At 40.6% G+C, this 10,634-nt stretch overlaps 1 pseudogene; it reads left to right on the top strand.

Annotated features, from left to right (window-relative positions):
• The first annotated feature begins 266 nt into the window (after positions 1-266).
• On the top strand, positions 267-406 carry LOC118632840 (annotated as a pseudogene).
• Positions 407-10,634: the final 10,228 nt, after the last annotated feature.

Raw genomic sequence — 10,634 nt, 5'->3', positions numbered from 1 at the left:
AAAATGGAAAAGTGTCCTCGGGTGAGGATAAAAAAAAAAAAAAAGACTGAGAAGATTTAATGTCCTAAATTTAAATAAGGAAAAGTTAACAGGTGAATAGTATAAATGCCTCTACATTGTAAAATAAACATACAAGATTTAAAATATAGACAATCCTATTTTACAGTTACATGTTATTTTTAAAATCATTACATACACAACAATAAAGTATACTATATGATAGTTAGCAAGTCCGTAAGAACACGTTAACAATAAGGCACATCTCCATCACTTCTCTGCCTTTTGGCTAAGATCAAGTGTAGTATCTGTTCTTATCAGTTTAATAATAAGGCACATCTTAATTACAGCCTTCCTCCTATTATGGCTGTAATTAGCTAGTTAATATTAATACAGGAAGAGAGCAAAAGGGAGGCCAGACAGTATAAGCACAGTCATCTGGGCAGCTTCACCAGGAAGCTACAGCTTCATACTCCCAGGGAAGCACCTGTCCATTCCCTGTAGATCAATGGGGGAAGGGATCCAGCAAAGAGGGAGATGGGTGCTTGTGCAGTTAAGTCGGGGTGACACAGGGAAGGAAGGTGCCTGTCAGTCCAGCCTGGAGAACAATGGATTGGCTAGGGGGTGGACCCCACCAGAAGTGCGGGAAATCTTGAAAGTTAAAGTCCCAAATGAAGAGTTTCTTCTCTCGCGCTCTTGCACTCTTGTGCTCTTGGTCCATGACCCACACTTGTCCGCGAATTTGCACGTTCTGTCTCCATAGCCACGTGGCCTTAGTAGCTGCATGGCCCATGGCCATGTGGACTTCATACGCAGGAGCTCGGACTGTACTGTACTTTCATATGGGGCAGAAACTATGGGCAGGGGCTTTCATTCTGGCCCTGCTGAAGACTAGAGTGGACTTCTTCCATCGCGAGACAGACTGAGATGGGAACTTGGAAGGTAACCCCCTTAATTTTCCATCATTAATAAAGCTTTCCACAAAACCCTATCTTCCTATGGGGGCTTCAGGAAATTATTTTCCTCATGGCACTTCAAGAACTCCACTTACACCAATAACACTCCTATTTGCTTCAACAGGTGATACAGAAAAAGGGTGGTCCTATGAGCTGTGGTAGCCAACGAATGGCCTGGGACTGCACATTGGGAGGCAGCCAGGACAAAGGTACTCTGTCCAGAAAATAGATTTTAGATAAGGCTACGTATGGCTCAGAGCTGGGTAAATGAGGTGGGTTTTTTCTCCCCTTAGAAAGTACGTACAACTGTTTATATCTATTAGCTTTCTTCTAGTTCCCTGGCTTCATGAAATTTATGTTAAAAATTTGACATATTCCAAAATTAATGTTTAAGTACCATATCTTTGTTCCCTTATCTTCTAGGGATTCCTGAAATGTAAACCCTGAATATCTTGTAAGAAATGAAAAACATTTGAGTACAATTAAGTAGCAAAAATCCACAAAAGAAAACTCCATTTATTGTATTTAGAAAAGATAAAATTTCTCTTCTAAGCTAAGTTTTTATGGTATTCTTTCTGATGTTCCTACCAGACAGAAGACCGAAATCACAATGAGAGTATCTTTCAAACGTATATTTTTAATCCTAAAACATTGTTAATAAGAAACTTATAACTGGGTAAGGTCTAGAACTGCTTTATTGTATTATTAAGTGGAACCATGAAATTAAACAGTGGCCCTCCATTGGGCCACTAAGGTTCGGTTTTTAAAAATTAAATATAAATTAAAGATTCTACATTCATGTGATTAAAAAAAAACCAAAACAATAACAACATGAAACAATAGCATCACATACAATGTGAATTGTGGCCCTTGACGCTGTGGACCTTGGCTGTCCTGTAAATGTCACCTTCCCACCTGGTCTCCTAGCCATATCCGTTTCTTGTGTATTACTAAGGAGAATCTTGAAACAGAGGTGAGGAGGAGGAAAATGGGGATAGGAGGAAAGAGAATGGCAAGAAAGGGGGCTGGAGAAAGGTGAGTAGATGGATGGATGGAAGAGAAATTCTTAGTCTGTTCTAGTTGCTGTCACAAAATACCACAGACTGGGTGGCATATAAACAACTGAAGCTCATTTCTCACAGTTTTGGAGGCTGGAAATCTGAGGGCAGGGGGCCTGCGTCATCAGTTTCTACGTCTAGTGAGGGCCTCCTGGGGAGTGGGGGAAGGGAAAGGGGGCTCCGCCAGGCTCTTGTATAGGGGTGCTAATCCCATTCAGGAGGGCTCTGCTCTGATGACTTAATCACCTCCTAAAGGCCCCATTTCCAAATACCATCACCTTGGGGGTTAAATTTCAACGTAAGGATTGGGGGAGGTGGGGGACACAAACATTCAGACCGTCGCAGAGGGGAAAGACTGAGGTTTTATACAAAGGATTAGCAACTTTCTCCCAGCCCCCTCTTGCAGTTGTCCTTTGTTTGTATGTATATTTGTATGTGAATAGAAGAAGAAGAAATGGGAAGAGGAAAAGAAAAAAAAAAAAGACATTAATCTGGGAATGGTGGTGGTGAGCCCCTGGGAATTTTAAACCGCATGTATGTATTACAAGAATAAACTTCTTTGTATTGCTTTTTCTTTTCATATCACTGTTATCTAGTCTTAATCTAGTATATTATATTATTTTGGGAAAATTTCAGAGCCAGTAGGCACAACTATTCATTGAAGCAGGGATGTAGGCCTCTAACCGCCCCCCACCCCCCTATCTCCCCAATCAGAGACAAACGAACCTTTCTCCAGCACAAATTGGCCTGAAGGATTCTAGAATTAAACTTTCTGCACTGACCTGCTCAGACTGCAAATAGATTAACTGATTTGGACTCTGTCGAAAATGCTGTATCTATGCATGGCACCATTTTTATTGACTTCAACTCTTCAGCAGGTGGCAGTGTTCTCCTCTATTCCCAGTGGCTTTGGCATTTCCTTCTTTTCAAAAGAGTATGGTCCCTTTTCTTTTTTTCAGTCCACATGTAATGGCTACCTCCTTCACATCCTGGTTTGGAAGATGCTCTCCACATGATCATAGACACTGAGGAAGAGAAGCAAATTGGAAACATGCAGCAGTTCATGTTTTCAGTTTTTATCCTTGAGGCTAATTGCAGGACAGAGTGTAAACATCAGTGAATGTATTGTTTACTTGTCCCTGTCTCTCCCTATTCCCTATTTATTGTCTCTACTTAGGCAGTCTTGTTCCCTTCAATCACCCCGTCCAAGTCTTGAAAATATCATTAAAAGCCATCTCTAGTCAATCTTTTCTCTAATGAACTGTTTCAGTGTCTATAAAAGGACGTTTTATTCCCATCAGGAAATTTCCCAGGCTCCAATCCAGGATCCCTTACTGAGTAGCTATGTAATCTGAACATGTAAACCCCTTGGGCTTCAGTTTCTTCATTTGTAAAATGGGATTGATGCACTAAGGGATTTTTGAGGTTTCTTGGATCATAAAGTAGTCTGCCACTGCCTTGAATGGTAGTGGGACTGTGTGGTCCTATGTGATTGTATCTGGAGGAAACTTTCTTTAAGCAGCAAAAGTCTTTAAATAGTTCAATGAGTGAAGAGTAGATGTAGTGGAGATGGTTGATTTGGGGAGAGGGTACTCAGGGTAAGACAGGGCATCTCTACTAATTAATCGGCATTTGGGACAGATGTTCTAATGTGTTTTTATGGTGCAGCAGACACCAAACAGACCTTTAGCCTTAAATGCTGAAAATTACTTAGTGTGCTCATTTATTTAAAAATGGTCTAAGAGTTGAGCTCTTGCTCTGGTTTACTTGATATTCTTCTGATACTTATCATCTGTTTATTTTTAACGTTAATTCTATTGGATGAAATTCATTATTTTACCTTAAGAAAATAATAAATGCTCATAGTAGAGAACCTTCAAACCATACAGAAAGCAATAAATGAAAAGATAAATTTATCTTTCTGAAGCCCTCCCTTCCCACCTGAGGCAACCAATACTATCTTTTCTCTTGTTTATTCTTCCAGATATTTCCCATGTATTTATGTAAACATACATACATATATATGTATTATCACTTCTGTTTTATTTTGCTATTTTGATGAACCCTTTTGTGATATGTTCTAATCCTGGAGTAGAATTATACATGTAAAGCAGGTAAGTAAAAAAATGAAGAAATTACAGGATTAAGGGACGAAATAAATAATAAACTAAAAACATTCCATTGCTAATCAAATTGTCAACTGATAGTGGTGATTCTTAAATGATAGAGAGTCTAGGCAGAATCTGACCATGGAAAATTAGTTTTGAATAGTTATTGATAGGGGCGAGGGCTAAGGTCATTTTGGTAGATGACCACCAATAATACCTCCATCTTTCTACATGCTACTACCAAGAGATGAAGTCTATTTTCCCTCCCTTGAATCTTGACAGGCTCTGTTATTTGCATTGGTCAATAGAATGAGGCAAAAATGATGCTATTGCAGTTCGGGGCCTAGACCTGGAGACTTTGGTTTTTGCTCTCTTGGAAGATAATAATCATGTAAAGAATTTTGCCTACCTTGCTGAAGAGAAAGGCCTGATGGGGGCAGTGTCCCTCTAGAGGACAAGAGATTAAGGAAGGAGGTAGGCCTAGCCAGTCCCTAGCTATCCTTGTCATTCCAGCTGAGGCACTAGACATGTGATTGAGGCCACTTGGATCCAGCCCAAATCAAGCCACCCCCAACCCACACTACATAAAGCAGAGACAAGCAGTCACTGCTGTGTCCTGTCTATGTTATAGAAGGTGAGCAAGAAAATGACTGTTTTGTTTTGTTCTTAATAGTGAGAGGAAGGGAGAGAGAGATAGAAACATCAATGGGAGAGAGAAACATCAATTGGCTGACTCCTGCACAACCCCTATTAGGGATCAAGCTTGAAACCTGGGCATGTGCCCTGACCAGGAATCCAACCAGGACCTCTCAGTCCATGGAAGGACACTCAGTCCACTGAGCCACACCGGCCAAGTGGCTCTTGCTGTTTTAAGCTGCTACATTTTGGGGTAGTGTGTTATGCACAGTAGATAACAGAGTTGAAGTCTGAAAATTGGGTGCTGGCATAACAAAAATCTAAAACGTGGTACTGGCCATGGGACTGAGCATTGGATGGAAAGGTGATGAGGGAACTCTAACTTGTTTTCTAAAAAAATTAAGTTAGCTTTTAAATTTTTTATTTTGAAACAATTTCAGACTTACAAAAACATTGCAGAAATGATCCAGCATTGATGTATATCCTTCACCCAGCTGGCCTAATCTTAATAAATTACGTAGCCATAGAATAATGATCAAAACCAGAAAAGCTTTTCCAGTGCTGTTCTTTCTCTGTTCCAGGATCCAAGTGGGATTTCAGAGCATGTACATTTAGTCGATGTGTCTCCTTAGTCTGGGGAGGACACTCTTAATGGAGGCTGTAAGAATAATGAGGAAATTGCTGTTGGATGCTGGAGACATGGTGTAATGTAGTGGCACAATGGTGGGCAACACTGTGTGCAGTAAATTCTGGAAGGTAGAAAATGTGCCTAATTCAAGATTAATTGTCAACGTTTCAGTTGGCTTCTTTTAGTGATGTTAGATGGTATTATAAGAAAGATGTCTTCAAAATGGAACTATTTCATTTTCCAGAAGAAATATTCAGGGCCTAGGAACATCCCTTGGCCTCAAAGCAAAGGTCTAATCAGAATTCTATGTTAAGACCTCTAAACATTTTAAGATAGTGCCTTATAGACCCTCTTATCTAGACAAAAGGGCTTCTAGGAATCTTAAGGATCCAACAGCAGCTACCTCTCAGCAAGTCTTAAAGTAGACAGAGGTTTGTTTTTGAAATAATTAAAGATGCTTTGGTGGGCAAGGAGTTAACTCCAATAAGAGTTATAGAAAACCTATAAAATTTTAAAGAGAATTGTATTGATAAAACCACCACCAGCTTGGACTAAAGAAGAATGAGATAGTTTAAAATGGAAAATAAAAGAAGCCTCTGGGCCCCTAAAATTCTATGGGCAGGAAGGAATCAGAGTGAGCTAGCTATTCAACTGTAAAGGGCAGACAGTTTCTTATGCAAAAGAAAGATAAACTCAGAGGTAATAGCTTGGATCCCTGAGCAGAAGCCAAGAACATTGGATTAGGGAACTACTCAGAGGGAGAACCAGGCTCTAATGGAGACCTAGATCCTTAGAGTCAGGATGACAGTGCTTGGCTGCCTTTCAGAATGCTATCGACGAGTGAGAGCTATGTGCCTTCCATTCCATCGCCCTCCGCTTCGGAACCGGAGTGTCTGTTGCAGGGATCCTATTCCTGTATGTTGTGTATGTAACTTGTCTTTTAGTTTACAGGTCTCCAGATGAAAAGGAGCAGCGTCTGAAATGTCTCATCCACATCTGGGCCTACTGTAAATTACTTGATTCTAGACCTTAGAGCCAATGCTATACAGAAGGATCATTTTGGGAGAGGAAGCAAGTATATTTTGCAAGACTTTGTGTGGGTGTGTATGTGTGAGTTTTTGTGGCCAGAGGTGGATTATGATAGAGTGTTTCCAAATAACACTGCTAATAATTCCTTCCATCACAGCCACTCCTTCCATTAAGAAGTAGAGTCTCTTTCCTCTTCCCTTAGAGCTGGTTGGAATTGTGACTTGCTTTGGCCAGGAGAATACAATGAAAGTGATATTCTGGACTTCCTAACTCTAGCTTTAAGATACCTTGTCATTTCCATTTTCTCCCTCTTTGGATCTAGGCATTGTGTAAAGAAGCTTGGGCTGGATCACACGATGAGCAATTATATGAAGAGAGAGAAGCCTTCAGCCATTTCAGCTCCTCAAGCCAAGGTGCTGGACATGTGAGTGAAACCTCCAAGATCTTCCAGCCCCAGCCAAACTCACAGCTGAATGCAACCACATGTTAGGCCCCAACTGATATCATGAGGGCTGCAGAAGAACTATCCAACTGTGCCCTTCCCAAATTGCAGAATTGTGAGAAAATAAATGATGGTTGTTCTTTTAAGCCACTAGGTTTATTATGGCAGTATGTTATGTAGCAGTAGGTAATTGAAACAGTTATCCAACTTTGGGGTATTTTATATTGCTTTAACTTTCCTCTGCAGGCTGTGAAGAGGTTACAACAGTGTTGATAAAGAAGCCAAGTTCAAGGAGAATACATTTCATAAAAGCTGGACCCTATATGCCATATCATTGCTCTGTTTACAGAGCTTTGCACAGTGCAAATAATGGACACCCAAATATTTGCTGATTGAATCATTAAATGAAAGAATGGAGATAAGACCCCACACTATCAAGAAGACAGACAGAAAAGATACTTTAAACTGAGTTTGTTTCATGCATTTTCTCTTTCAAAAAGATACCCTTTGTTGTCAGAAAAAGTGATGTCTCAGAAGCCAGAAAGATGTTCTGAAGGAAATGATTTATAGGAGTGAGGTAAGGGTCAACCTTGACTACTTCTCACTGTGCTTCCTTTGCCTAGACAAATGAGGACTACTCTGTAAGGCACCTGGTAAATGTCCCAATACCTGCTGGCATATAAAAATTATTATATTTTTCTATTATTGGAAGAGCTAAAAAGCAAAATACATGTTCCATAGAGCTAGAGTTAAAGGTTATATTGTCAGGCTGGTGTGGTTCAGTAGTTGAGCGTCGACCCATGCACCAAGAGGCCGTCAGTTCGATTCCCAGTCAGGGCACATGCCCAGGTTGTGGGCCAAATCCCCAGTGGGGGGCATGCAGGAGGCGGCCGATCTATGTTCTCTCTCATTGATGTTTCTATCTCTCTCTCCTTCTCCCTTCCTCTGTCTCTAAAATCAATAAAGAAAAAAAATTTTTTTAAAAGGTAATATTCAGAGGACCAAAGTAGAATGTCCAATGGCCAATTTTAGATTGGAGACTAAAACAGTCAAAGCTGTCTTGTCATGTTAGCTGTCTGTCACTCTCTAGTCCTAGTCACAATATCTTAATGCCACCTGGACACAGTGACTGCCTGTCTACTCTGTGGTTCTCCCAGGAGGACCTAGTCCAACCTTTATTTCTCAGAGTGATAATTTCATACAGCATACTTCTCTACTGAGATTTGTAAGGAAACATAAGTGCCATCTGAAATAGCTCCAGGAGCGATTTAGGACATGAAGAGCTCATATACAATAATGGAAACTTCTCTTTTAGGACATAGTTACTTGTATGATCCATAGCAATGACTTCTGGTGAAATGCCTCGGGCAAAATATCTATTTAAAAGAACAGCAATATTTGTAATCAAGATAAATGAAATAAGGGGAAAGCCTTCAGACCATTGGAAGAATGGGGTGGTTTCGATTCAAACCTATAATTATTATATTTTTCCATTCTGTATTATTTAGAAAACAGTGGTTAAAAAGAATAAAAATAGAGAAGATTGCTTAAAAATTAAAGCAACTGATTTAGATCTCTATTTGAAAGGTCAGTGTGTGGGAGATGAGAAAGACACTATAATGTACAGAGTGTTCAACAAAAGACACATTAGCAGTAGGATCTAGAAAGATCACATCAACTATTTTTATCACCCATGTTAAGTTGCTGGTCAGTTCACTCATCAAAAGATATTTTCTTTGGACATTCTTTGGGTGTACTAACAATACAGTTTTGAAATTAGTTGTTAGAAAATGTAATTAAAGCTTGTTTGTCATGTTCACTAATGATTCTATATAGTTAGTCTCCCTGAAGCTTTATGTAATTCTCCCTTTGTTACAAGCTTCTGTTTCTCCCTAGGGTGTTCTGAATCCAGACAGATAAAGAGCTGAAGTGCTTGGAAACCAATGTGTATTATTTTATCCGTACAGCCAAACAGATAATTGCTATTGAATTTTAAAAATTATTTTAAAAAATCTTTCTGTACATTAGATAGGGTCAGCTATGTAGGAGGTTTCAGCTCTACCACTTGGGTAAGGGGATTTCTTGGGTAGAAGGAAAAAGTGAAGAAAAACAAAAATTGAAAAAAGGATACATCAGTATTTTCCTTCAGGAATCTGCTTAACAGTGGGAAGGGGAAGAGGTTTTTATTCAGCAACTTCTAATTACCACCTGATATTGCTGTCAGGCTGGCCAAATATTATCTGCCAACATTGGTGATCCTTTCATTCATCACTAGAGAAAAGTAGAGAGACCTGATGTTTAGAGTAGCAGCAAAACTATTTCTCATTTTCTCCCTTTAGCTGATGGAAGTGCTTGTGGGCCAGTCTCATATTCCTGCACTTTAGTGCTGGTGATGCACACTCTCTCTGCTCTAGAGTAACTCTGTGCCACGGGAATGGAAAAGAATCCTCTCTCCTCATGCCTAATTCCAACAGGGCAGAGATGAACCCATTTTCTTCCCAGGTATGGATTTCAGAACTTCTCAGATGCTGGAAAAGTAATCCTCACATAGAGTAGGTTTCAGGGACCCGGGATAAACTCAGTGTCCTGAGAAACTAACATGGAACATTTTACTCCTCCCTAATCTGCTTCCCTTCATTTAGCTTCCTCTCCACTTTGCCTTTCCCCACCAAGCAGTAGTGGATATTCAACTGAGCACAGCTCAGGTTTTTACCATGCAATCTAGTGGAACACCTCGAAATCAGGGACTCTTTGTCTTTGGTTATCTGTAAAATAAGGAAGTCTCTAGCTCACACTAGGCTGTGTGGACAGGATTTTCATATTTGGAAATCAAAGCAGGAGTAGGCCCTTCTCCTACTATTTCCAGGTTGCTCTCCATTTTCTTTCCAGTTTTGGCCAGTCTCCCCTAAGCCCACCAGGAGCACGCACAAAATTAGCTTATAGTAAATATCAACAGCATGCTAACTCTTGTAGACCTATCTTAAAAGGATGTTGTATATAAATGCCAAGATTTATGGAGCCTAAGAGATCGCTAAGAACACTCTAAGTATCCCTGGTTTAATTAGTAGTCTTGGAGTTAGGTAATGGTCTGTGGCTTCTAAGCTAGGTCTCTTGAGGTTTCTAGTCTTCAGGGGCTGCCTGCAACTATGATGTACTCATATACGTTCTTCTTTCTCTAAGATGTCCTCTTAGACATTTACTCCCAATTACTGCAATACACATGCAAATTGATCTCTGTTCTCCCAGTGCCTAAAACGACCCGGTTCATCTCAGCCTAAGTCTCAACACACTAATTTGGGGCTCCAATTGTCTCCTTGAGTTCTACTTCCTGGGGGAAAGAAAAGGAAGAAATTCCTAGATTGGTGTTGATTGATGCCTATTTTCTCCAAGCAGACGATGGACAACTCGCTTTGCAGCTGATCAATGTCCCGGTAAATGTGCTCCAGTTCTCATTTCTGAACCAGCTCTTTCACAGGGATAGGTCAACTAATGGGACTGTAAGCAGACTTGACAGGTTTGTTCTGGGCTGACGGCCATTGACTAGGTTCTCCGACCAGATAAGTCACTTGGCCGAGTTTACAGTAGGTGGGGCACGCTCACCAGTTTAGGGTTAGTGACTGAAGTTTGTTGCAACATCGGTGTATTCAAGCAGCAGGCCGCTGCAAAAGATACCCTCTTGTCCCGCGAGGACGGCACCAGAAGGTTCGCCCTAAGGGGCAGGGCACTAGCGAAGGAGAGACCCGGACCCACTCTCCCGGAGGGTGTGGACACAGCCCCTTT

The sequence above is a fragment of the Molossus molossus genome, unplaced genomic scaffold, assembly GCF_014108415.1.
Source record: "Molossus molossus isolate mMolMol1 unplaced genomic scaffold, mMolMol1.p scaffold_m16_p_17, whole genome shotgun sequence".
Lineage (NCBI taxonomy): Eukaryota > Metazoa > Chordata > Mammalia > Chiroptera > Molossidae > Molossus > Molossus molossus.
The sequence above is the reverse complement of the archived record's forward strand: the minus strand, read 5'-3'. Positions and strand labels throughout refer to the sequence as shown.